This window comes from Lissotriton helveticus, chromosome 1_2 (assembly GCF_964261635.1).
Source record: "Lissotriton helveticus chromosome 1_2, aLisHel1.1, whole genome shotgun sequence".
In the NCBI taxonomy this organism is placed as follows: Eukaryota; Metazoa; Chordata; class Amphibia; order Caudata; family Salamandridae; genus Lissotriton; species Lissotriton helveticus.
In genome coordinates this window covers 169,269,518-169,296,773 of record NC_136058.1, presented here as the reverse complement: position 1 = coordinate 169,296,773, position 27,256 = coordinate 169,269,518, and the positions used below count along the sequence as shown (strand labels likewise).

General features: G+C 44.3%; 1 long non-coding RNA gene across 4 annotated transcripts in view; it reads right to left on the bottom strand.

Moving 5' to 3' along the window:
• The window catches only part of LOC144807812 (uncharacterized), a 176,216-nt gene extending 149,195 nt beyond the window's left edge, over positions 1-27,021 (bottom strand). The window contains exons 1-2 of one of the 4 annotated variants that reach the window (XR_013606452.1): positions 26,913-27,016; positions 18,014-18,154 (exon numbers count right to left, since the gene is read on the bottom strand). This is a non-coding gene — a long non-coding RNA (uncharacterized LOC144807812). Of the gene's footprint in view, positions 1-18,013; positions 18,155-26,814 lie in introns of all 4 variants that reach the window. The other 3 variants (XR_013606454.1, XR_013606451.1, XR_013606453.1) reach the window with 3 other exon arrangements.
• Between the last annotated feature and the right edge of the window lie 235 nt (positions 27,022-27,256).

Sequence of the window (27,256 nt, the reverse complement as noted above, 5' to 3'; positions counted from 1 at the left end):
GTTGCACTCGCAGCCTGGCTGGAAACATTAAGCTGTATTAAATATTGTGGCCACACAGCCTACGTTTGACACCCAAGAAGTAATTCCGTAGTTCTTGCACCTTTTTTGTATAGTCTGGGTATATGTGGATGTCATGATTTTCAAATCTGGACGGGCCAGTGGTGCAAATGTGTTGCAGGATCATGTCCCGGTCTCTGAGATTGAACAGTCTGGCGGGCGATTATGGCTCTGGGCGGGGATCCTGGTCTCGGCGATGGCCCAAGAGATCTATGAGCTCTTTACACTGCAAACATTTTGGAGAGTCGGAGGTCCGGGAATGATGTGCCAATGCAGGCTTCAAGAAATAGGTCCGCCGTTGGCCCTTCCGCCTTTTCTGGAAATCCTAAAAAATGAACAATGTTCCTTCTTTACCGCCCTTCAGCATCTTCTGCCTGGTCCTCCAGCTGGTCCGGGTTGCCCTGGAGCGCTGTTACCGTCACCCTCAGCTGACTGACCTCAGTCTGCAAAGCAGTCAGGTCTCCCTCCGTGGTGGTAACCCTGTCTGTGACCTTCCTGAGATCCAGACGCAAATAGTTTATGCCCAGGGCTATCCTGTCCATTTTAGCTTCTAACGCCACCCTGGAGTCACGGATCGCTTCCAAAATGTCGGCTTTGTCTCGGGCTGCTGAGCCCTGGTGGTTCCCCTGCTTCAGGTCTGTTCTGAGGTAGTCCGCTGAACTGTGTATTGCATTCTTTTATTTGTTTAGGCTCCTCGTATGGGACGGTCTTTCCCCATGTCCAGCGCGGCTTTCCTAGGGTGCTTCCCGGTGTCCTCCCAGTCAGGGAAATGATAATGTCATAAGGAGTTCAGCGGGGGAACCGTCAGGCGGACTGACTCACCCCCAGGGGACCCAGCGTCGTCGATAGCACGCAGGTCACCCTTTCTGCCGGCTGGGGCTGGTATGCGACACCTCTGGCCCTCCCAGCGAGCTCCGCCCCTTGATTTTGTCTCTTTCCACACGGTTGGCAGGCCCTCCGCCGATCTGCGAAGCGAACACCTCAGGGCCACTTACATGCCGTATGTCCCCACGGGCCGGGGGGACTTGTTATTGTACGGGGCTCCTCACCTCATCTACTGGGCTTCAGTCCCAGGCCACAGGCTTCCAGCTGTAGTGCAGGCAGGTCACCTCACTGACCCCACGCATGTCTCACTCCCAGCCACCAGATTTTATGGGGGGGCTCCTCACTTCGTCTCCCGAACTTCGGTCTCTGGCCCCAGGTATTGCGATCTGTTCTAAGGGCCCCCAGGCAACCCTCGCGCCACTTCCAGGTCCCACCAGCCGGGATGCAGGGAGGCCACACCACACTGGCCTTGCGTAGGCCTCGCCCTCAGCCTCAGGATTCGATGTTGCACGGGGGCTCCTCACCTCAGCAACCGGGCTTCAGCCCTAGGACACATGTTTGTTGATCTGTCATATGGGCCCCCAGACAGCCCCGGCGTCATGTCCAGGCACTTTTCAGCCGGGGTGCAGGCAGGCCGCTCGGCACGGGCCTCGTTTGGGTCACGCCCCCGGCCTCTAGAGTCCCGCCGGCCTCACGTAGCAGTCAATATCCTCCATCACCCCCTTCTGGGGGCCTCACAGCGGTCTAGCCCCTGTGACGGGAACTCACCCAGGTCCAGGGGCTCCTCTACTGCCCTCCGAACCGAACCTCTTACAGCAGTGCGGAGGCCGCCATTGTGGGGGACAGGATTCTGACAGGTCTTCAGCGGCCCTTAGCGGCATTCTACAGTTGCGGGCCGCTTTCCCCTCACATCACCGGGACCTATTCAGTCAGGGGGTGCTTCAGCTACTTGTCCCCCTTGTAAAAATCACCATAACACCAGGATTATGCAGGATTCTGAACCGTTGGGGCTGGGGTAGCACAAAAATGCCTCTAGTCGGCCATTTTGTCAGGCCATGCCTGAACAAGTGAATTGTTAGCACAAAAAACATCAAGTTTTCGGGAAACACTTCAAACTACATCTCTTTTTCTAGTGCCTGCATTCACATTCAGGCTTTGCAAAATAATGAAATGCTTCTAACTCTCCCTCCAGTTTCTGTTTCACTTTCAAGTGGCAGACTGAAGGTAGTGAGTGGGGTAAGAATATGGGATGGAAAGGCGAAGGTTTTCTTTTCTTGAACGCTCTACATTGTTTGAGGCAATGTCTCTTGCCGGTGCATAGATTGTTTGGTTTCTGAAAGCTGATTTGCTGTGTTGGTATCAGTGCTAAAGTGCTAACACAATCTACTCTGCACCTGTGACAGATGAAAGCTGAGTGGGCTTGAGCCGCTTGCTGATACCAGCATCAAAATGTAGTTTTGAATTGTTGTGTGGATATGGAGTGCAAACACATTCTGAGTTTAGTGTATATGTTTTCCACAAGGATATTCTGTTAAAGAAAACCTCAAAGTACAGATGTAGGCCCTGCCTGTTGGAAATGATCAGCTTTTGCTACCAATTCCTTCAGATTTGTGCTTTCTTTAACTGAGCCTGTGTTGTTGAACTTATGACTCTGTGCACTTTACTCCTTGCTAATCATTGGTTAAGTGCTTGTGCTCTCCCTTCTAACCTGGCATTCACCGAATTTGAACATTTAATTTACTCATAATTCTCTAGTATATGGTACTACATGTACCTAGGGCCTCTAAGTTAAATGCTACAGGTTGCTGCTTCTCCAAAGTAGCGCTGTAAAACATTCTCCAGGCCTGCCCTTGGAGCATATACATGCGTTTTTATACCTTTTGCCTGGCCTACACCTTCCTTTTTAATACTCATACATCACCCTTAAGGTAGGCCCTAAATAACCATTGAGCGGGGCTCAGGGTATTTAAAAAGACATGTATCTTAAGGCCCTAATTGGGATGGCGGTTGGAAAGCCTCCGACCGCAAGTGGGAGGATTTCTGACCACCATTATTGGTTTGAATTTCGACCGCGGTATTACGATTACGGAGGTCAGAATTCAAATCAGCCAGGCATTCCGGCTGGTTCCGACGGGCTCAGTCAGAAACTAAACATAATCTCTTACGGATGGCATTTCCGCAATCAGGATTATGATATTGGTTTCCGACAGGCTTTCCATGTCATGCTTTCTGACATGGAAAGTCTGTTAGAAAGTGACTTTGGGGGCCCTAGAGCCCCCCTCTCTGCGACCTCCTGTTGGGGCTGAGGGGGCACCTAGGTGCCCCCCTGTAAAACCCTGCACTGTGTGGCAGGCACAGTGAGGTGCCTGCCACACGGTGCAGGGATTTACAGTGGATCCCATTTCTTAATGAGAGCTGGTGCAATGGCCGGTTTCCGACCACCACACAAGCTCTCATAGGGAAATGGGAGTCTGCAGCTGCACCACGTGCTGTCACATTTTAGTTTTGTTTTTTGACCATCGCCCGAGGTCGCCCAGTCTCGAAACCACCGGGATAATGGTCGGAGGAAACTCTGACCAACACCCCAATCAGTCCCGTAATGTTGTAAATGCCCTGGCAGTGAAAAACCTTCCAAAAATGACGGTTTCTCCGCTAAGGCGGAGGAGCTTCATCCCACTGCTCTCGGAGCAGTGTACAAGCAAAACTAAAATGATAATAAGTAAAGATATTTTCGTTAATATCATTTTATTTTTAGTATTAGTCAGGCTGGATGGAGCGGGCTGGGCTCCCATGACGTCTGGGAGGAGGAGTGGCTGCTGCACTCCAAAGTGGGCATGACTGCTTGGCCAGCCCTTTTGGGCCAGCCAAAAAGTGATGTGCACTCTGAATGTTCCCCACTAGGCTGAATTACACAGCCTGGTGGGGAACTTGCCCAGCCACCCATTTCCTGTTCGAGTGCCAAGCCAAGGCGCTCAGACCAATCACAGCTCTGCATTGCAGCATTGTGAATGGCTTAGGGGAGGGAGACTGTGTGCTTCTTGCAACAACAGAAAGATGACAACAACGGTGAAGAGGAGTTAAGTATGTTTTTTATTTATTTTGTCAACCCCACCCCTTGACCCCCTCCTCCTCGCCCCTTCACTCTTGTTCCCTGCCAGCCGCTACAGCCTCCAAAGTCATTTTTCACAGTAGTAAGGCTTGCTCTCCCATAGGAAAACACTGGGTTGCATTATAACAACTTATAATTCTTAGTTTTGGTTTGGGAGCAGTTAGAGAAATAACTCAAGGACACATTTTAATATGAACATAACATCCAACTTAATGGTAAAGTAAGATTAAATATTACTATTTTAAAAATTACCCCTATAGAACATTTTCACATTCCTGTGAAATTTTTTTTCTGCCATTGTTCACTGTCATCTGACTGGTAAAGGTCTCCCCTGGTGTGAGATGTGGATTGCTACCAGGGAGTGGACAAAAAACTTAGGTGTATTGAGGTGGATTATCTCCTTGAGTAGGCTTCTGAGGGAGCCTACTCTTCTCACCGGAAGATGTAGCTCACAACTAGGCCTGCCTCTCTTTGTCTTCCTAGTCAACTTGTTTCCAAACTCAGAGAGAGGGGGGAGCTGCACCAGCAGTGGTTTGGAGTGACCACAAAGAATCATTTGTCCATTTCCATAACCACACCTCTAGATGAGCACAGGGAGTTCTCAACAGGAGAAGAAACGTTCAGCTATGTTAGATTTAGGTAGAAAGGGCACTGTGGAATAGTTTAGGGTGACACACACACAAGTATTGCAAACATTAGTTGTGTCACCCTGGCAACCTTTACCCCATTGGTTAATGAGTGGCCAACAGGCTGACACTGGTCACCCTCAGTACCATCCTTTGAACACTCTTGAACCTGTGAAGAATCAGAAGGAGGACTGTCTTGATGTCTGAAGAACCCAAAGGAATACTAGACCTGCTTTCCCTGTACCCAGTACCCCAGACCGGGACTCCAAGGGTCAGTTGGCTGACCTATTGTTTGAGCTACAGGGACACAACAAGCTTCAAGAGTCCTTTCCTCCAACAGTCCAGCTGACCAGTTCCAACTGGAACTGCCCTGGGCCTCTGCTGGGGTAAGTCTTCGACCCCCAAGTACTGTCTCCAAGATCCTGACCCTTGGCTACTGTCATAGTGTACTACTTTGAAAATTTACTGAAACCTGGGACTTAGAAACTTTTTGAAACTTTTGATCTGAAAACCAACGGGGGACTTGAACCAACATACCAAGCCGATCTGGAGAAGGTGCATCAGTGCTAGGCCAAAGATTCAGGTTGCTCCTTCTATGTTCTTCTCCACAACAGCAAATACAATCCAGCGTGACTACGCAGAGAAGGTCTCAGGTCTCGTGGAGTCCTCTTCGGTTAGCAACTGAAGCCTTGTCCCACTGGGGATTCTGAGCTCCAAAAAAGTGAGTAAGGGTCTAATTATGAGTTTGGTAGTCCATCGGACCGACAAACCTATGGTGGAGAAGCATTGAAGGTCGAAGACTTCCATTCCAGAAACGTAGGGCCGCATTACGATGTCAGGCGGACTTACGTCTGCCCAACACCATTGCGGTTGGAAACTACCCGACCTAAGGTCTGCAGTTCTGACCGCAGGATTAGGATGCAACCGTCCATAGGGTGGTCACAAACATCCATTTTTAAATGGAAGCTTGTGCGGCAGGCAGGAAAGACCAGCAACACAAGCTTCTATTGCAAAATGGATGTTTGTAAACATCCCTGCATCCCTGCACCGTATGGCAGCACCATGCATTGCTGAACACATGGTGCAGGGATGTCTTTGATGGCCCACAGGCCCCACAGCGGAGGGCAGGGGGGATGGGGGCCCTGCTAGGGGACCCTAACGTCACTTTCTGACAGCTTTTCCATGTTGGAAAGTCCAACATGGAAAGGCTGTTGGAAACCGACATTGTAATCCCGGCAGCGGAGCCAAGGCTGGCTCAGCCATCATTCAAGGGATTACAATTCCGCTCCTCTTTCAGAGCCCATCGAAAGAAGAGCACAATCATCATAATACGGCCGTCAGAGGGAAACCCTGGCTGTCATGCTGAAAGCCTCTGACAGACTGTCGGATGGCTTTCAGCCCGACATCCAAATCGGGCCCCAAGTCAGAAGGTAAAACCTTTCACTGGAGCAAACCTGACCTCCGTATCGGACCTGCACTCCATTGTAGTTGGTCTTAAATCTTACCCTTGTCTTGGTCAAGCACAGCTAGATGACCGCAGTTGGCAATTAACACATTTTGATGCCCATAACTCTGGTTCTACTTAATTGAATTGTGTCCTATTGGTGTCATTTTATTTATTTAAACTTACTTCAGTTTCCTAAATTGGTTTGAGATTTTTCTTGTGTTGTGTTTTCAATTTGTTGCTGTTTGAGTACTGCTGAAATAATTTATTGAGTACCTCTAAGTAAATACTGGCTGTTTTGTGCAAAGCTACTATGGGGTTAAGCACAGGTTTATTTAGTAACTTTGTGGTTCACCCTGACAATAATTGTGGTTATCATTTGAGGTGGGTTCTCAACCCCCAATTTCTTACACTGCCCTTTTACAAAGTAAACAATACAGCAGTTTCTCAGAATAGCTTGCTAGTTTTGATTTGTTGCCATCAGTTCCTAAATGGAAGATTCATGAGCATGGTAAGAAGTGTTACTGTGGTTGCAGTGCTCTGCCTCAACCTCTAGAAGATAAGACTGGCTGGACATTGAAAACTGCAATTTTAACCTCAATGAATATGATATAATCGATATAACCAATTACCTCTGCTGAGGCCATTGCTAGCAGCAGGAATATATGGTGGCCTTCTCCTGAGGCTCAGTATCTCATATTCAGTGACCAGATTTTAGGTGTTCAAATTAATCACAGTTTAGTAAACATGAGAATTTTGCATCCAGATAACCTTTAGTTTACTCACCATGGACATTTGGAAACGTTCAGATTTTGGAGATTTCCTGACACTTCCCAGCGATGATAAGATCTGGTGTTCCAATTCTGATACAACCACCGTCCCACTAGTAAATGTATAATGTAAACATTATCCTATATTTATTCCTAATTTTAAGAGATGAACTGTCTATTTCATTGGCCTTACAATAAAAGTGATAGTTTCTTATTACACTATAATATCGCGGCTGCAGTAGCCTCATTAGGCATATAACCTTGAAATGAAATAATAAGGGGTTAGTAGCCTCACTTAATTGTGTATTCCAGAGGTTTCAATAATGGAAATGTTAGTGGGTTGCATTTAAAATGAGGGGCAAGTTTCCATGTAGATATTGAGTCCTTATCGGTCAATGTCTTAGTTACAATTTCATGGATCCATATTTATATCTTCAATTCATTTTCAAATCTAGAAAAAGCTTGATCCATGCAGTTCTCCTAAAATTAAAAATTAAAAAATCCTGCATGAGACAATGTGTCCTTTCCAGACTAAAGTATTTAATCCCATAAAACCAACTAATCCCAATACACTTTTAAAACCTTTTTTGTTAGACAAACCAAGGGAATCAAGATGACCAACAATTTCATATTCAGCTCACAATATAGATACATATAATTATTCAAAAAACATTCATGTCTTTAGGTACATTTCATCCTGACTCAATGATATATATTGAGTCTAAGCGACTCAGTGTAAGTGCTCTATCATCCACTCTTGGATTTTTGGAACATTAGCTAACTAAGAAAAAATCACTACCTTCTATTCTCCCTCAAGTACATCACAAAAATGTTGTGCTGTGCTGTATGTAACCATGGGCAATGAACTACGCTCCGTTAACAGAGGTTTGTTAACTACGCATGACATTGAAAACACACTCCGCCATGTAACGGAGTTAGCTATTGCACCCACAACCCTTTGATAAAACATCTTGACTTTTACATGCTAAAAAAGCATATAACCAATTCACAAAAGTGAACTTAGAAAAATGTAAGGCAATGAGAGAGGTGATGATTTGGTGTCACCCTTAACCTAGGGGTGGGCAAGCAGATGCATTGAAAGCCTAGTGGAGGGCAAGCAGATGCCTTGAACACACAGAGCATATAATGCTGAACGGTTTGGTGGTGGCCCCATCCTCCAAGGACCACCCCAAGCAAAGTTATGGGCAAAAATACAATGCCAACCAAAGGCCCAGCAAAACCTTATGGGGCAAGATTCTAAAGTGTAGTGAATATTATAGTATAAGCTGTCAGCTGAGCCCGAGAGCCTGCCCCTTGAGGAATGTTTTGATGTTGGATACTATAAAATCCACTACATTGTGTACCAGTAGCAGCTTCCCATCCTCCCTGGTCCTTGATCTTGGGTGTACATATCCCTGCACCATGTTGCCGGCACCGCATGGTGCCTGTCACATATTGCAGGGATATGTTTCATGTCAATGTTTTGCACTGCAGTGTGTGCTGCAGCACACAGCACCCACCCCAATACAAAACATAGACATTGCAACCGCCTTCAAGGTGGTCGCATTTTAATTTCATTGGTGGTCCGCCGACATCCTGTTGGGTGGTCCCACCTCCGATAGAATGGCGGTCAAACAAAAATCTGACCGCCATCGTAATCAGCTCCTAAAATCTCAAAACAATAACAACCAAAAAATACATTGTTACTTACAATTAAAATGCACAACACTATTAACACATACACTAATAAATAACATAATAAATAAAAAATATTAACTATTTTTAAATGTGTTATTACTTAATTAAAGTTCTTAGCTATACCTCTACAAACTACACAACACACATCTTAAATGTATTTTTTAAATATTAATATTTATACATTTTACATAATTATTAACAGTTAAAATATGAATAATAATGAACTGATATTAAATTAAGTATCTGTAATTACCTTCCCATCCTTTATCCTTACAAAAACAACAATCCATACCTAATATATAATTTACATAATTAGTTGTCAATTAAACAATTGATAAAAATATTTAGCTAATAAATTGTATTTAATGAGCTTCCCACACTATACCCTTACAAATGCAAAAACCTACACCTAGGGGTCGATTCCGATTCGGGAAAAACCGCTCCAAATAGCCGTTCTGATTGTTTTTCCCGTAAGAATCGTACCCTGCAAGGTCCCCCGTATGTACGACGAAGTACGATTCGTACCAGGAGCTGGACTCCGTGCGAATTGTACAGAGACCGTACGAATCAAATCCCCGTACGATTCTCCCTCGGAACCCGCTGTACGCGACATCTGTACGGTTCGCGGCTGGTTTTTACGACCCAGCAAGTACGATTCGTGTCGGGTATGCACTGAACGACCCTTTTTCTACGGGAGCTGAAAACAGCCGCAAAAGCAGAGTTCGCCCCGAAACAGGCACGGAACGCCCCCCCCCCGGGTACGGTGCGTACACCCCATGATCGCAGTGGTACGGTGCGTACCCCTGCGTTCATGGGGTGTACGCACTATACCTAGCAATCGCAGGGTGTACGCACCATACCCTATGTTCGCTGGGTGTACGGTGCGTACACCCTGCGATCGCGGGGTACGGTGCGTACACCCCATGATCGCAGGGGTACGCATCGTACCCCTGCGATCATGGGGTGTACGCACCTTACGGTGTGTATGTGAATGTGTGCTTTTCTGTACGAATTGCCCTGACCTGACTTGGACCGTACGAATCGCGTCCTCATCCCCCGTTCCGGATCGTACTCGTCGGTTCGTACGGCATGTTCACCATTCGTACGGAGACGGCTCCGTAAAAGAATCGTACGGACGATTTTTTCCCCGAATCGGAATCGACCCCTAATATATAACTTAAACATTGTCTTAATTACACAATTTACTTAATTAATTTATCAATTAAATAATTATAAATGAACAGTAATCATCAATTATATTACTTGATATAGTACTTAATAAGTAATATTCGATTTATTACACCATGTACATAAGTATTGATCAATTAAATAAATAATTATAATTATAAATATGTATTATTTAATAATAATTCATTTACTTCCCTCCCCATACACCTTCAAAACTCAAAATCTACACCTGAAACTTAACTTTAAAAAAAATCCTTTTACAGCTAACTCAAATAATTATGAATTAAATATTTAATATAATTAAAAATGCTACAAATTAATTATAATTGAATTACTAACCCTATACCTTACAACCTGCTACAATACTACAAATGATAACAAAATTAAATTACATTTAAAAACTACTGAAAATCCCCAAACTATATAAAACAATATTAACAATATTTACACCAACTATTTCTAACATAAACAATTTAAAATATATAGTAAAATATATACAAATAATAAAAACTCAATATTATTAACAACAATATTTTTAACTTCTTTTATCATTTTTTTATTGATATTTACACTTTCTATATGTTTAACATAGATATTCTTGTCAACAATATTCTTGCCGATGATATTTCTGTACGACGAATATCCAACACAATATTTCTGTAGGTCAATATTAAAATTTGTATATTTTGTCTGAATTCCTCTGCTAAGATTTGCTAATGTTTATGTTTATGGACTGGAAGACTGTACTTTCAATGTACTATTTGCAGCATGTTCATGAAATCACATACACAATATACGCTTTTTTACAAGTAATTTATTTGTTTACTGCCCGTCTCACTTGGGTTGCAAGAAGATTATTATTTTTAAGAGTGGAGCTGAAAGTACATGCTTGCAATGGCCACATGGAAAGAACTCAGAGGTGAGATTTAACCACATATGGGATGTCGTTGTTAGATGGATGTGCACTAATTTGAGGGGATAGTTCCCATCTTTCCTCCCAGACATGTGTTGCTGTTATAAATATGCTGTTACAAAAAATGTGGTCTTGGCAGTAGAGCAATAAATCTAAACATAAATCATAGTAGCACAAAGAAAAAAGGACAACATATGTTGAGGTGTGGTTAATACCCACCATTCAAATTTGTATTATCAAACACTATCTGGAACACAACAATTCATGGTATTCCATTGATATGCATCTGTATCTGCATAATTAGACAAAGGTGTAATAATATTCACAGTGCTCTTGGTGATCAGGAAAGGAAGGATTGGAAAAACTAGTGTTCAAGTGTGGGAAAGGGGGGTCATGGAAAGGCGAGGGTGACATAGGTACATCAATATAAATTTCTATGTATATTCCCATGAAAAATAAAACTGTTCCCAATAAAATACATAACTCAAATGGAACCAAAAATTGATTATACACTGTGTCCGTAGAGTATGTATATTGGAGTGTAGTCGAAGTTTCGACCCCTAAATTAAGGATAGTTGTGGTCCTTGCGGTGGGGTCTTCTTCAGGACTGTGAGCACCTGTGGATGACAAACGGTGTGTGAGGGGAATATTTACAAATATGTGTGTGCTACTAAAGAGGAAGAGAGGTATGGATACCTACATTTAAAGGGAAAATGGAGGACCAATCCGCCATATTCACTGGGAAAGTAGGGCTTCGATTGAGTTCCTGAGGAGGGAAAGGCATCCATGAGGAGGGTATGTGACTAGGAGAATCATAGTCATAAGGAGTCCCAATGAATGAGTAACTTACTACTGAGATGAAAGAGTGGTTGATCAATGTCCACCCGCAGATTCGAGGCAATCAGAGTCACATTCAAGGAGGAAAAGAACTGTGGCGAGTTCAGCTCACAGTAGAGGAACAAATCCAAAAAATCTAAGGGGAGAAAGAAGTGTCTGTTATTATTGTCGTAGTTGTATGACAAAAATACATGACAGTGAATCCTGTCGGAGTACCTAGGCAGAAGGTGTACTAATTAGTGTACTCCTGACAACAAAGGGCTATGGCATTTAGCCTATACAGGCAATGTGTACTGGAAAAAAACTGTCACTGGGCATGACCGACTGTGAAATGGCACAGTGCCAGTGCAATGTCTTTAAGTCATTACATGATCCCCCCGGTCTTGTTTTCCAAGAAACCTGAGATCGCAAAGCGATAATCTCACAACGGTATATAGGTCAAAACGGTTATGCAACCAAGCATTAAACAACATTAACATGGTATTTGTAAACGAGAATGAGATCGGAACGCTTAAAGAAAGAGGCTGAGATGCAGGGAATTAATCACACATACGTTGTAAAATCGGTGGACATACCAGAGGGTTGCGTACGTTAAAGAAGCGGACGGGTAAACACACACTGTGGCAGTGATCCGCACTATACACAGCAGCAGAAAACTCAATGATGGGGCCCAAGGGGAAAAACATCACACGGCATAGTTAATTACCAGTGAAGTCAAGAGTGTCAGCCTAAAAGGACTTGCCCTGGGTCTCAATATGCGGCTATGAACGGATTCCAAGACATCAATAATGTTGCTTACCTCGGACGGTGGTTTCACCTCAGAGCGGGGAACCAGATCCGAGTGGAAAGCTCCGTTATAAAGAGTGAAAGGCGTCCGCGAGGATGTCGGTATGGTTAGTCACGTAGGTGACCGGACGGCAGGGACAGCACAAAGCAATTGGAAAGGCTCCAGAGAGAATGGAGATATGCAGCACGAGAGGAATGCCTTAAAAGATGCGTACTAGTGTTAGAAAGGTGGGCCAGTGTGAGGATATATTCTGATGGAATCATCTAGTGTTAGAATGTAATAATAATTTAAAGTACCAACATTACATATCACATGAATAGATGACAGCATAATGCATAGAAAATTGACATTCTTTTGAACCAGTCTAAACCCACGACAAAAAAACGGATAGAACTATGTTCATACGTGGGCAGTTGTTAATATAGACATCGCAAAAGCCCATTTATCTCAACTGATATTGGTCCCAAAATCACATTACCATAGTTAAACATAGACATACCTATCAGAGTTGTTACACATTACATATGTATTATTCATATGCGAATACCCATTAGTTCAGGACTACTGTGTGCGGAGAAAAAGTCATAATGGCTCATTCTCTTAATAAACTAGCCATTTGTGTGTTGGTACCTTCCAACTCATTAAGTCCATTGTTGACAGTGTCCAGTAGATAGATCATTTTACATTCCCTAATGTTCAGAAGTGAGCCTATGTCTCCGCCACTTGGTCCCAGTGAGACTTTCTCCAAGACAACCCATTTCATAGATTCAGGGGTATGAGAATGTTGTGTAAAATGTTCCACCAGTGGGGCTCCTGGTGTGTTACATTGGATACGGCTGCAATGTTGGAGGATTCTAGTTTCAACCATCTGCTGTGTCTTCCTTACATAGAGTAAATCACACAGGCATATGATGGCATAGATGACACTCTTAGTATTGCAGTTACTGTGGGTTTTTATTTCAATATCATGGTTCCTTACGAGAATTTCTTAGTCTCTATTGTCATTTTACATGCCTTACAATGTGAGCACTAGAAATGTCCTGTTACATTTGGAAGGTTCCACATTGATTGTATCGTGGGATTCGGTGGGCATTCGTGGAGGGAGCGTACCACATGATCACGTACGCTCTTTGCTTTTACTAAAGCATGCATGGGTGGTTCAGAAATTCCTAGTTCATCGGATATAAGTTTCCAATGACCATTAATGATTTTTTTGAAGATGTTACTGTGTGTACAAAAAGAGGTGACACAAATCATTCTCTTGTTATTTTGTCGTGACGTCTTGGGTGATAGTAGTGTCTCACGGTTTTGGTGCCATGCTCTTTTTCTGGCACGGTTGACAAGCCTCTTGGAGTATCCTCTCTCAAGCAGACGGGTAATCAGATCATCAGATTCCCTGAAATAGTCATCTTTCCACGAATAGTTCCTTCGGATGCGAAGAAATTGCCCGAATGGCAGGTTGTCTCTTAAGCTTCTATCATGATGGCTCGTATACCTCAGTAGGGAATTTCTTTCGCCCGGTTTCCTATATAATGTGGTATGTAGGCAACCCTCAAATGCCTTTAAAGAGATGTCAAGGAAGTCAATGGTGTTTCTGTCCCAAGTTATTGTGAACTTGATGTCCTCTGAACAAGTGTTTAACCATTCGAAAAAATCCTTTAAACCCTCTTCGTCACCTGACCAGACAAGCAGAATATCATCAATGTACCTGCGCCACTTACTGATGTTAAGTTTGTAGGGGTTCCTGTCCGATATGACATATTGTTCCTCAAAACTGCTCATGTACATTATGGCTAGATCTGGGGCGAAGGCTGCCCCCATTGCCACGCATTTGGTTTGAATATGGTAATTGTTTTGGAAGATGAAAAAGTTGTGCATCATTGCAACTTCAATCAGTTTCACTATGAAGTCAGTGGGTACATAGGAGGGTTGCGGTCGTCTCTCCAAGGCTTCACCGATGATCTCAAGAGCATGTCTTTGTGGGTTACTTGTATACAATGATTTAATGTCAAGGGTTGCCAGTATTTGGGTGTCTGGATTGAATTCTAAACCATCTACCATGTTCATCACTTCCATTGTATCCCAGAGATAGGTGGTGGTTCCTTCTGCAAGGGGTTTAACGAAAAAATCCACATACTTGCATAAAGGCTCAAGTAGGGAGCCACAACCAGAAATAATAGGTCTTCCCGGTGGTTTCACCAAACTCTAGTGCACCTTCGGTAGTGTGTAGATCGTAGGGGTGCATGATTGAGTGTTGTTAAAGTAGTTATACTCGTGCTCAGATAGGAACCCAGCGTCTCTTCTCTCCGTGGTTACGGTGTGTATGAGTCTCCTGATGTCCTTCGTGGGATTTCTTGGGACAGATATATAACTCACACCGTCATTCAACCGGGAATATATCTCATCCTTGTAGTCTCTGGTATTTTGAATGACGATGACGCCCCCCTTGTCGGCAGGTTTAATCACGATTGTTTTATTATCCTTAAGTGTATGGAGGGCTGTTCTTTCTCCTTTGGAAATGTTCTGTATGACATAGGATTTGCTTAGGCAGGCTTTCATAATGTCCCTTGCAACAACACTTTCAAATGTCAAGATTTTGTGTGACATCATGTGGCTCGGTGGCATATATGTAGATGGTGGTCTCAGGCCTGTGGTAGATGTAGGTAGTTGAGAGGGGGAATCCCTGTAGAAGTTCGAAGGCGCACCTTACGGAAAAATCTATGGAGCTCAGCTTTCACATTGAACCGGTTGGGAAAAGAGGTAGGAACGGATGATAGTCCTTTGGATAACACTTTGGCTTCATCATCAGTCAATGGGTGGTTGGAAAGTTTGATGACGGGACTCTGTTTAGGGGCTACCACCTGTATGTTTTCCATCTGGTGCTTATCTCCCTGTGGTTCTCTAACTGGAAGCGGACTTGTTTTGCGTTCTGTCTTTGAAATTGAGCCATATCCCATGTCTGTTGAGTCTGTCAGCGCCTCGGTGCTCTGTTCCAAGCGCGCCCTCTGCCCCTGGGTGGTCTCCACTGGGTATCTTCTAAAAAAGGAAACACTTGATTGTATTGTCCTTGAGGTTGGTACCATGGTTCCTGTTGTTGGTATCCAGTGCTGGGTCCCGCCTGCTCGTTATCACTTCCAGTACTGCACGAGGAATCAGAGAAAGTAGTTGGACGTCTGTATCCCCTGTAGCCTCCTCTTCCTCTGTTGGAGAAACGGCCTTGGGTGTCTTGTTTGTAGTAATCCTCGTGGAGGTACGGGTACGTTGCTTTTTTATCATAAAAACGAACGTCTTTGGCTAATTTGTCAAGTTTCTTTGTCTGGGTAATGGTTTCAAAATCCTAATGGTTTTGTCCAACTTCTCAAGAAGGTCTTTGGCGTTTGTCAATGCGGAGTCCCGCTTATTTCCAAACGCAATTCTTCAATCTCTTTCATCAATTTACAAACCTGCTCTAGTGCTGTCTAAATACCCAACACCATCCAATGGCGAGAACAGTTATTGCCTACATAGCTAAAGCCCTCTTTAAACTTGGGATGATCTACGAAGATTGCAGGTTCGTTGCGCACCTGTAGACCTGATGAGATTATGTTTTTCTGAAGATATTTCGTCAGTAGGTGTCCATGTAATCTGGTACGTATCAACTTTTTTTCAAGCCGTTCTAGTTTGTTGATGTTCTCGTTGAGAGAAAAGTCTATGTTGGGGGTGCTGGATGATAGAAAGGTGGATGTGGGTTCCTTTGTATAAGGCTATTGATATACTCTTCGGTATAGGACAGTGTTTCCCTCTCTGACATAATAAGACCAAAAGGTTCTGGAAGGACAAAAAAACCTCGCAAGTATGCACTTGCTCTGAGAGTGTTATGTTTAAAGGGGTTAGACCCAAATATACTACCTGACCAGGGTCAGTTACATGCAGTTACAAAAAATGTGGTCTTGGCAGTAGAGCAATAAATCTAAACAAAAATCATAGTAGCACAAAGAAAAAAGGACAACAAACGTTGAGGTGTGGTTAATACCCACGATTCAAATTTGTATTATCAAACACTATCTGGAACACAACAATTCATGGTATTCCATTGATATGCATCTGTATCTGCATAATTAGACAAAGGTGCAATAATATTCACAGTGCTCTTGGTGATCAGGAAAGGAAGGAATGGAAAAACGAGTGTTCAAGTGTGGGAAAGGGGGGACATGGAAAGGCAAGGGTGACATAGGTACGTCAATTTAAATTTCTATGTACATTCCTATGAAAAATAAAACTGTTCCCAATCTAATACATAACTCAAATGGAACCAAAAATTGATTATACACTGTGTCCCTAGAGTTTGTATATTGGAGTGTAGTCAACGTTTCGACCCCTAGATTCAGGATAGTTGTGGTCCTTGCGGTGGGGTCTTCTTCAAGACTATGGGCCCGATGTAGGTAAATCTTTTTTACCACTTCTTAAATACCGAATCATACCGAATCGGTATTTAAGAAGTGGTAAAAAAGAGGAGGGCAGATGTAGGTAATTTTATTTTTATAATTACCGAATCAGAAGGAATTTACAGAATCGGTAAATACCGACCGATTCTGTAAATACCGAATCGGTAATGCCCATTGATTCTTATGGGCATTGAAGCCCATAGGAATCAATGGGCATTACCGAATCGGTATTTACCAAATCGGTAAATACCGAATTTTGCAAGGGTGCAGGGGGTGTCACTTTGACACCCTCTGGCACCCCAATTACAGGCATGTGTGCCATGTGACACACAGACATGCCCTTAGGGCATGTCTGTGTGCCACATGGCACAGGTGTGCATGCACAGATGTGCATGCACACCTGGATTCGGTATTTTACCACCCAATTGGATTGGGTGGTAAAATACCGACTCCTAAAGGCCTGTGGCACTGTTTGCAGTGCCACCTACATGTGAGATTTACCGAATTGGTAAATTTACTGATTCGGTATTTTACAGAATCGGTAAATTTACCGATTCGGTAAATTTACCAATTCTGTAAAAAAGGTCCCCTATATCTCAATGACCCATTTACCGGTCGGTAACGGCCGAATTCGGCTGTTACCGACCGGTAATGGCTACCTACATCGGGCCCTTAGTGAGCAACTGTGGATGACAAACAGTGTGTGAGGGGAATATTTACAAATATGTGTGTGCTACTAAAGAGGAAGAGAGGTAGGGATACTGTTGTACATTATTCCTATCTTTGTTTTCATGATTTCCTTACCTCATTGTGTTCTGGAATGTATGTGGCTCTGAACTCTTCCTGGGATTCTAGGTTGAGCCAGTTGGTGCCTGGCCAGCTCCTTATGAAGATATCTTGCTATTTAACTGCACAATAAACCTGCTGTGGTACATTGGAGCCTCTGGAGTATTTACTACAATTTTGTCGACGATTTGTAGCTGGTCAGGGATACTTCCGGTGGCCTCCGGCGGTCCTTAAAAAATTTGGGTCGTTAAGAAGAATTGTGCTAACCTGACAACGGACGAAAATCTTCAAAAAGGAAACAAATCCAGCGTGTGCAGCCTCTCCGATTGCCCTCTGCCAGCGTGTACTAATTTTGGGACGAATTTCAGGAACTGTAAGTAACCCATCGGCTCTAGTGCGAGCGCATCTACAACCGTTGTTGTTGCTAGGCGCGCTGTGTCTGACGTCACCGCACTAGTGAAAATCCCCGGAAATACGCTTCAAGCAATACACGCATGCGCGTAAACCTTAATGTCTTCGCGCTAAGCATTTTTGCGTTCCACGCCTCACCTTCATGCGTCCCAAGCCTCGAACTGAAGTGGCTGCCATTTTAACGTGTGTTTACATCTTTAAAACCGCATTTTCAGTTTTTTATCGTGGACTGCTGTTCGAGTAGAAGTCTTCCGATCGTAAAGCCGGAAATTTCTCTATCTGCAAGTTTCAAACAATATTTCAAAACAATATCTTCCCTTGTACGCTATATAACTGGAGGTATATCAAAAAAATAACTTGTACTTATGAGCTAATAGTTAATTGTACCTTCTTCCAAATTGACATTTACAATTGTTTTTTCTTTGACTAAAGTTAATTAAAATTAATAAATATGACACAACAAATCCTGGTTACCTTACCACCACAATTTTTGCCTGAACCTGGTACACCAGAGATACCTTGGGAAGATTGGTATATTATGTTCGACAACTACCTCGAAGCACTAGATGGTCAAGAATTTTCAGCAAAAAGAAAAAAAGCCATCCTTTTGAGCACGCTTGGCAAAGAAGGGCAGAGAGTTTTCAGATTTTTACCTATAGCTTTAAGAGCTAATGGGCAGGATATGGACGATGAGTTCAAGGAAGCTGTGGCAAGGTTGGAGGTTAGATTCTCGAAGGAGGAGAATCTAGTCATGAACCATTATAAATTTTACACTCAGCGACAAAAGGAGTCTGAGTCCATAGATGATTTTGTAGCTCGACTCAGAGAGTTGTCTATTAAATGTAAATTCGATGTCATGACCGACAAACTCATAAGGGATCAGCTTATAGTACAGTGTTCTAATAAGAAAATTCAGGAGAGACTATGGGCGGCAAAGAATCCTTCGCTGAAGGATGCCATTGACTTAGCAAAGGTCATTGAGGAATCTAGCAAATGTATGAAGGCCCTTGATTCCCACAAAGTGAGCCCACAACAGGAAGTATCGGTGGTTTCTGATAGGAAAAGTCTTGCTGAATGTGAACATTGCGGAGGTGACAATATTGCTGTAGTAAAATATAAATCGAAGTTTGCACAAAAGAAAGGCTTTGCTACCAACAAACCATGAAATAGATGTGTAAGCAGTAGTCATTCTTCGGATGCAAAATTTTGTTTTGCTGCGAACTAGGAGTGTCTCAAGTGTGGCAGAATGGGACACTTCTCAAAAATGTGCAAGGCAAAACCTAAGCAAAGGGTTGCTACTGTTGAGGACTACCTATGTGAAGGTGAAGCTGAGAGACTTTTAGTGGTGGATGAAATCCATGTGGTTGGCGAGGATCCTAGACAGAACAGACCAAAGGCTGTTTTCAAGATTGACTCTCATGAAGTGTCATTGATGGTAGACACAGGTTCACGTCATACCATCATTCCCAAATTTATTTTTGACACCTTCTGGGAAGGGCTGACCTTAAACGAGAGTGACATCTCACCTAAGGGTTTCAATGGCCAGAAGATAGAAATTCTTGGCTTCTTTGAATCCGATATCTGTTTTGGGAAGAGATCTACTTGGGGGAAAGTGTACGTTTCTATTGATGGTCCTCCCATCCTTGGTTGGATTCACAGTATGATTTGTACATAGTAATCAATCCAAGAGCCAAGAATCAGATCATGGTAGTGGATGATGACACTATCGAATCCATTCTTGATGAGTTTGGTTCGGTGTTCAAAGCTGAACTTGGTGAGCTGAGAGGTTACTCTCACCTCATCAAGCTCAAGAAGAATAGCTTACCTATACAACACCATGTCAGAAGGATTCCCATTTCTATCCGTGAGGATGTGAGTGTGTTGATTGAGGAAATGCTTCAGTCTGGAGTCATCGAACCAAAAGAAGCATCAGCCTGGGTTTCCCCTGTGGTTATTTCTAAAAAAGCTGATGGCAAACTTAGGTTCTGTGTGGACCTCAGGGCTTTGAATAAGTGCGTTGTTGCAGACACCTTCCCCTTACCTAATATCTCAGAGATGGTGTCTACTCTTCAGGGAGGGAAATACTTCTCAAAGCTAGACCTGAAGAGTGCCTATCATCAGGTCAAGCTTCACGAGTCTTCGAAACATCTCACCGCCTTTATCACTCCGGAGGGAATCTTCCAATTCACTCATCTTCCCTTTGGTTTGATATCAGCGGCGAGTGTGTTCCAAAGGTTAGTCATTGAGATTTTCAAGGGGTTGAAAAATGTGGTGTTCTTCCAGGACGACATCTTCGTTTTTGGTGAATCCGTTGCTGAACACAATCATGTTCTGAAGAATGTTCTGCATAGAATTTGGGACACTGGACTTCCCTTACGAAAGGAGAAGTGTTTCTTTCTCGTTCAGGACATTGAATATCTGGGCCATGAGATATCCGCTAGTGGGGTAAAACCAAAAAGAGATCTCTTGGACGCTATACGTTCTGCTCCTTGTCCTGCTGACAAGGACCAGTTACGTTCTTTCATGGGATTGATTGAATATTATTCTAAATTTGTAGAGAAATTTTCAGAGAAAACTTTACCTTTCAGAGCCTTGCTAAAAAAAGGCTGTAAGTTTGTATGGGGACATGAACTGGAGATTTGTTTTAACAACATCAAGGATGCCATTTGCAGTGCAAAGGTCCTGGCACCTTTTGATACTAAGAAAGTCTCTACTTTGTTGGTTGATGCGAGTGCTTGTGGTCTTGGCGCTGTTCTTATGCAGACACATGGGGATGGCGAGAGGCCCATTGCTTTTGCTTCCCGCACTCTTTCTCAATGCGAACAGAATTACTCGGTTATCTAGAAAGAGGCTTTAGCCGCCGCCTGGGGCGCACACCATTTTCGCACCTATTTGTGGGGTACACATTTCAATCTTAAGACCGATCATAAGCCACTCATTAGGATACTTTCCCCTGGTGGTGCAGCTTGTAGTTCCCCAAGGTTGGCTTCCAAGCTCCAAGAGTATCACTTCGATATATCCCACATACAGGGTTGGAAAAACTTTCAGGCTGATTGTTTGTCTAGGTTGGCTATACCGACTAAGTCTCAGTCTAGTGAGACGTTCAGTCTTGAGAGTGCTGAAGAAAATATTGCTTGGATTAATGATATTATTTCTCTTGGTGCGAGTTCTTTTTCACGTATGGATTGTTTAGAAGCTATGTCTAAGGATTGTGTTTTGCAAGAAGTTATTCAACTAATCAAATTGGGTTCACGGAGGGAAAGTTGTGTTCATGTTTCCGTTCGTCCTTTCTTTTTTTTTTTTTTTTGAAACTTTTTATTGAAAATAAAAACAAGAAAACAGAAAAACAAAACATGGCAAGGCATTACAATAGAATTGTGTCACCATTCGGCTCACGGGGGGGGGTACAAACGTAAATCAGATATCGTTGCTACCAGTAAATCGGGGGGAGGGGGGGGAAAGGAGAACAGAAGTATACAAAACATCTATAATCCTGCGGAGGAAACATCAGGTTGGGAGGAAGACAAGTCAATATCACATTCCGATATGGGGGGAGCACATATATCACCACGGTATGTGTTCCACTGAGTCCAGATTTTCCCCCATTTGCCAGGTGTGCCACGGGAAACATAAACCGTTTTTTCTCGAAACATGCACCAATCCATGTTTTGTTTCCACACTAGGACTGTCGGAGGCATCTGGGCGCCCCATAGCTGGGCAATGTCACGCTTGGCGATCATGTTACCCAAGGTCGCACCTCCGCGCTTCAGGCATCAGCCGTACACCCGTAACCTCACTCATTACCGCATGCACGCGATTCCAATAGCTCAGCACAGCCGGACATTCCCAAATCATATGGAGAAACGTGGCCACCCTGCCGCAGCCACGCCTGCACAATCCATCCGTCGAGAATCCCATTCGCACCAGACGCGGGCCAGTCACATACACCCTATGCAGAATTTTGAGTTGGACAAACCGAAGGCGTGCCGGGATAGCCACCTCTTTCGGGGAAGAGATCGCGGCCTGCCAGTCTTCATCATCGAGCTCCAGACCATCACTGGTCCACAACCCTCGGAGGCCTTCCAACAAGTCAATCCTAGTATTAATCAGTTTTTTATAAATGAGCGAGATAGTGCTATCAGGGACATGCCCGTCTAGTATCCTATCTTCAAGCGGGGATGCTTCCGGCACGTCCGAGCCTCGGGGAAAAACAGACAAGATTGCGTGCCGGACTTGCGCATACCGAAAGGATTCCCTATCATTCAATCCATATTCAACTTTCAATTCCTCAAAAGTTTTGATCCTACCCTTGATCCACATATCATCGACCCTGCTGATCCCTATCATGTCCCACCGATCGAATCCCTTCGATTGCCAAAGGGAGCCAAGTTTATCCGAGGCATAGAGTGGAGTAGCCCGGGTCGGTCTGTCAGCCCATCCCGTGGCCGCCGTAGCCCGATACCACACCTGCACCGCTGTTTTAGTGGGACCCGTAAGAGATCTACCGGCTGACGTCGCGTATAAAGCCCTGTTGTAATCGCCGCCGGGCAGCAGCCATTTATCCATCGCAAAGGCCGGGTTTAGTGAATGAGCATAGGTGCCGTGGTTGATGGCCCCTAACTGAGAGGCCCAATAATAGCGATGGATGTCCAGGAGTGCGATGCCGCCATCATACCAAGGGAGCGTGAGCTTCGAAAGGGCAATACGAGAACGGCCCCCCCATATCAATTGTCGCTGTAGACATTCAATCTCCCGGAAATACCCAGCTGGTACTACTTCAAGCGTGTTTTGAAGCGCATAGAGAAATCGGGGGAGCGACATCATCTTAAACAACGCCGCTCGACCCAGGGGAGAGAGAGGGAGTCTGTTCCACGTTTCTATATCCGCCCGAAGACGTCGGAGAGGGGGCAACAAATTGCGCTCATAACGAAGCGTAGGGTCTAGGGTAACAAAGATTCCCAGATATTTGAATCCCTCGAGCACCACCGAGATAGGACATCCACGTGGCAAGAGGGGAGCATCACCGGAAAGAACATAAACGCAAGATTTTGACCAATTGATGACTAGACCGGAATTTTTACTGAAAGAAGTCAAAACGTCGAAAAGGACGATCAACGACTTCCGGGGCGACGTAAGGTATAAGAGTACATCATCCGCGTACAGAGATATATGGTCTTCAAATTCCGGAGACCATCTAATACCCTTCAAGGATGGTTCCCATCTCAACCAAGCCGCCAATGGCTCTAAGGCAAGAGCAAACAGAAGTGGGGACAGAGGACAGCCCTGGCGCGTACCCCTACCAAGCGCAAAGGAGGCTGAAACACGCCCATTCACCACTACCTGGGCTAAAGGGCCAGCATAAAGCAGCTGCACCCAACGGATAAAGGCGGGCCCAAAACCGAATTTAGAAAGGACCGCCCAAAGATAAGGCCACTCAAGCGTATCAAACGCCATAGTGGCGTCTAGGGACGCCAAGATGGCCGACTCCCGCAGAGTCCCGGCTCGCGCCAGGACTCCATGAAGGCGCCGAAGATTAAGTGCCGTATTGCGATGTGGTATAAAGCCGGATTGGTCCGGGTGAACAAGATCTCCTATAACAGATATCAAACGAGTAGCAAGAACTTTGGCCAGGATCTTAGGTTCAACATTGATCAGGGAAATAGGTCTGAAAGATTTGCAGCGGTCACGCGGCTTTCCCTCCTTATGGATAACCACTATGGAGGCCAGCCTTTGATCAGGAGGAAGAGACCCTTTCTCTAGGGATTCCAAAAACATCGATCGCAAATACGGCGCCAGTACGTCGGGACGGAGCTTGTAAAGCTCGATGGGGAGTCCATTAGGGCCCGAGGCCTTCCCGGAGCGAAGCGATCGGATAGCGGTCGCAATTTCATCAGCCGTGAGCGGAGCTTCCAGTAGGTCCCGCTCCGGGTCAGACAAGCATGGCAGCGAGATATCGCGGAGAAGCAAGCGGGAGTCCTGCTCTGGTCGATCGGACACAGGGGAGTACACTACCCGAAAATAATCGGCGAACCGCGCAACGATCCCAGCAGGGTCAGTGATACTTTCACCATTCACATCAACTATGACAGGGATAACCCGACTCCCGCATTCTCTCCTATCCAACCAAGCAAGCAACTTCCCAGCCTTATCTCCCACATCATACAGACGCCCCTGCTGTTCACGACCCATCTCTTTCGCAGCATCAGTCACAAGTGCTCTATATTCGTGCTGTTTTAGGTCTAACAAGTGCAGCTTCTCAGGGGAGGCTCCAGAGTCCAACTCTCCCTCAAGGATGGTAAGTTCAGTCTCAAGACGGACAACCTCTTCCCGCTTACACCTCTTAACATTGCCAATCGAGGAGAGGGCTTGGCCCCGAATGACAGTTTTATACGCCTCCCACAAGGAGACAGAAGAGGACACTGAATCGTTCGTCCTTTCTTAAAGATTATTGATGAGTTATCTGTGTGTGAGGATAATGTCATAATGCGGGGAGACAAATTTGTTCCCCCTGCTGATTTGAGATCCAAGCTGATTGCTTTAGCGCATGAGGGACATCTGGGACAAACGTTGACACAGCAGAGGCTCAAGTTGAACTTTTGGTGGCCCGGTATGGACTCATCAGTTACTTCCTGGGTTGAGGATTGTCCTACTTGTAAGGTGGGAGAGAAAAGATTGAAAATTTCCGTGGGGTCTCAGGTTGGGGAGTTAAAATTTCCTGAGGTCCCGTGGCATACTATTTGTCTGGACTTTATAGGTCAAATGAATGAATTACCTGTGTCTCAGAGGTTTGGTATTGTTGTAGTGGATTGTTTTTCAAAGTGGTTGTCAGTTGAATTTTTGAAGGATATCACTACCGATACGACTATAAGATATTTGCAGTCTTTGTTTTTCATGGAGGGTTTTCCAAATGTCATCATTACCGACAATGGAACGCAGTAAGTTTCTCATGACATGCGCTCTTTTCTAACTGTTTCTGGTATTTCTCATCACAGAACGTCCCTCTACAATCCCCAAGGGAATGGACTTTGTGAGCGCTTAAATAGATTAGTCAAGGGAACCATCCAGATGGCTGTTTCTAAGGGTTCCTCTGTTTCTGGTATGGTTCATGAAATGGTTTATGCCTATTGCCCTACTCTTCATGGTTCTCAGAACAAGTCTCCCTTTGAAATTATGAGAGGTAGAGTTCCCAGCACGAAATTGACTCTCTCTTGGCTTAAAGATTTAATTTCTAAGTCAGACTTGGCAAGGAGTGCTCTTGCGTCTAGGTCTTCTTCTTCACCTTTACATACGCCCTCTTATAGTAAATTGGCGAAGTCAGTTTCTAGTAAGATTTCTAAGGGTGATCTTGTAAAAGTGAAGTCTGGTAGGGTTTCAGGTGGTTTATCTAAATTTAGAGGTCCCTTTTCAGTGAAGATGGTTTACCCTCATTATGTGGTGCTTTCCAATGGGGAGAAATGGAGTTTAAGGAGGGTGGCTCTGTATCAGAAAGCTTGTTCTACTGCCAGTTCTCAAATTTCTCGTTCTGTTCCTGTACATGAATATAGTAGTGATTCATCTGGTTACATGTTCATTCCTTCTCATGATTCGTCTTCTTCCAATTCTGTGGGAGGGATAAGTAGGAGGGATGGTGGTGGTGATGCTCCTGATGTCCAGTCCAGTAGTGGAGTTTCAAACCAATCTGCTCTTTCTCCAGCTCATGACTTCTTTTAGCATTCCTCAAGGTGTCCACGGTCTCGCAGACCACCTATGTATCTAAATGATTACTGTTGCGATTGATCAGTAGTTTAATGAACTGAGGAGTGTTCCCTATTTTATGCCTTCCCTTCATACCGTCCTTTCTATTTACTCGTAGGTATTTCTATTTCTTAGGGATTATAGTTCTTTTGTTTTCAACAAGAGAAGATGTGTTGTACATTATTCCTATCTTTGTTTTCATGATTTCCTTACCTCATTGTGTTCCAGAATGTATGTGGCTCTGAACTCTTCCTGGGATTCTAGGTTGAGTCAGTTTGTGCCTGGCCAGCTCCTTATGAAGATGTCTTGCTGTTTAACTGCACAATAAACGTGCTGTGGTACATTGGAGCCTCTGGAGTATTTACTACAGATACCTACATTTAAAGGGAAAATGGAGGACCAATCCGCCATATTCACTGGGAAAGTAGGGCTTCGATTGAGTTCCTGAGGAGGTAAAGGCATCCATGAGGAGGGTATGTGACTTGGAGAGTCATAGTCATAAGGTGTACAAATGAATGAGTAACTTACTACTGAGATGAAAGAGTGGTTGATCAATGTCCACCCGCAGATTCGAGACAATCAGAGTCACATTCAAGGAGGAAAAGAACTGTGGCGAGTTCAGCTCACAGTAGAGGGAACAAATCCAAAAAATCTAAGGGGAGAGAGAAGTGTCTGTTATTGTTGTCGTAGGTGTATGACAAAAATACATGACAGTGAATCCTGTCGGAGTACCTAGGCAGAAGGTGTACTAATTAGTGTACTCCCGACAACAAAGGGCTATCGCATTTAGCCTATACTGGCAATGTGTACTGGAAAAAAACTGTCACTGGGCATGGCCGACTGTGAAAAGGCACAGTGCCAGTGCAATGTCTTTAAGTCATTACATGAGCCCCCCCCCCCCGGCCGGCAAAGCGATAATCTCACAACGGTATATAGGTCAAAACGGTTATGCAACCAAGCATTAAACAACATTAATATGGTATTTGTAAACGAGAATGAGATTGGAACGCTTAAAGAAAGAGGCTGGAATGCAGGGAATTAATCACACATACGTTGTAAAATCGACGAGCATACCAGAGAGTTGCTTAAGTCAAAGAAGCGGACGGGTAAACACACACTGTGGCAGCGATCGGCAATATACACAGCAGCAGACACCTCGATGATGGGGCCCAAGGGAAAAAACATCACACGGCATAGTTAATTACCAGTTAAGTCAAGAGTTTCAGTCTAAAAGGACTTGCCCTGGGTCTCGATATGCGGCTATAAATGGATTCCAAGACATCAATAATGTTGCTTACGGTACCTCGGACAGTGGTTTCACCTTTGAGCGGGGAACCGGATCCGAGTGGAAAGCTCCGTTATAAAGAGTGAAAGGTGTCCGTCAGGACGTCGGTATGCGTAGTCACTTAGGTGACCGGCGGCAGGGACAGCACAAGGCAATTGGAAAGGCTCCAGAGAGAATGGAGATATGCAGCACAAGAGGAATGCCTTAAAAGATGCGCACTAGTGTTAGAAAGGTGGGCCAGTGTGAGGATATATTCTGATGGAATCATCTAGTGTTAGAATGTAATAATAATTTAAAGTACCAACATTACATTTCACACGAATAGATGACAGCATAATGCATAGAAAATTGACATTCTTTTG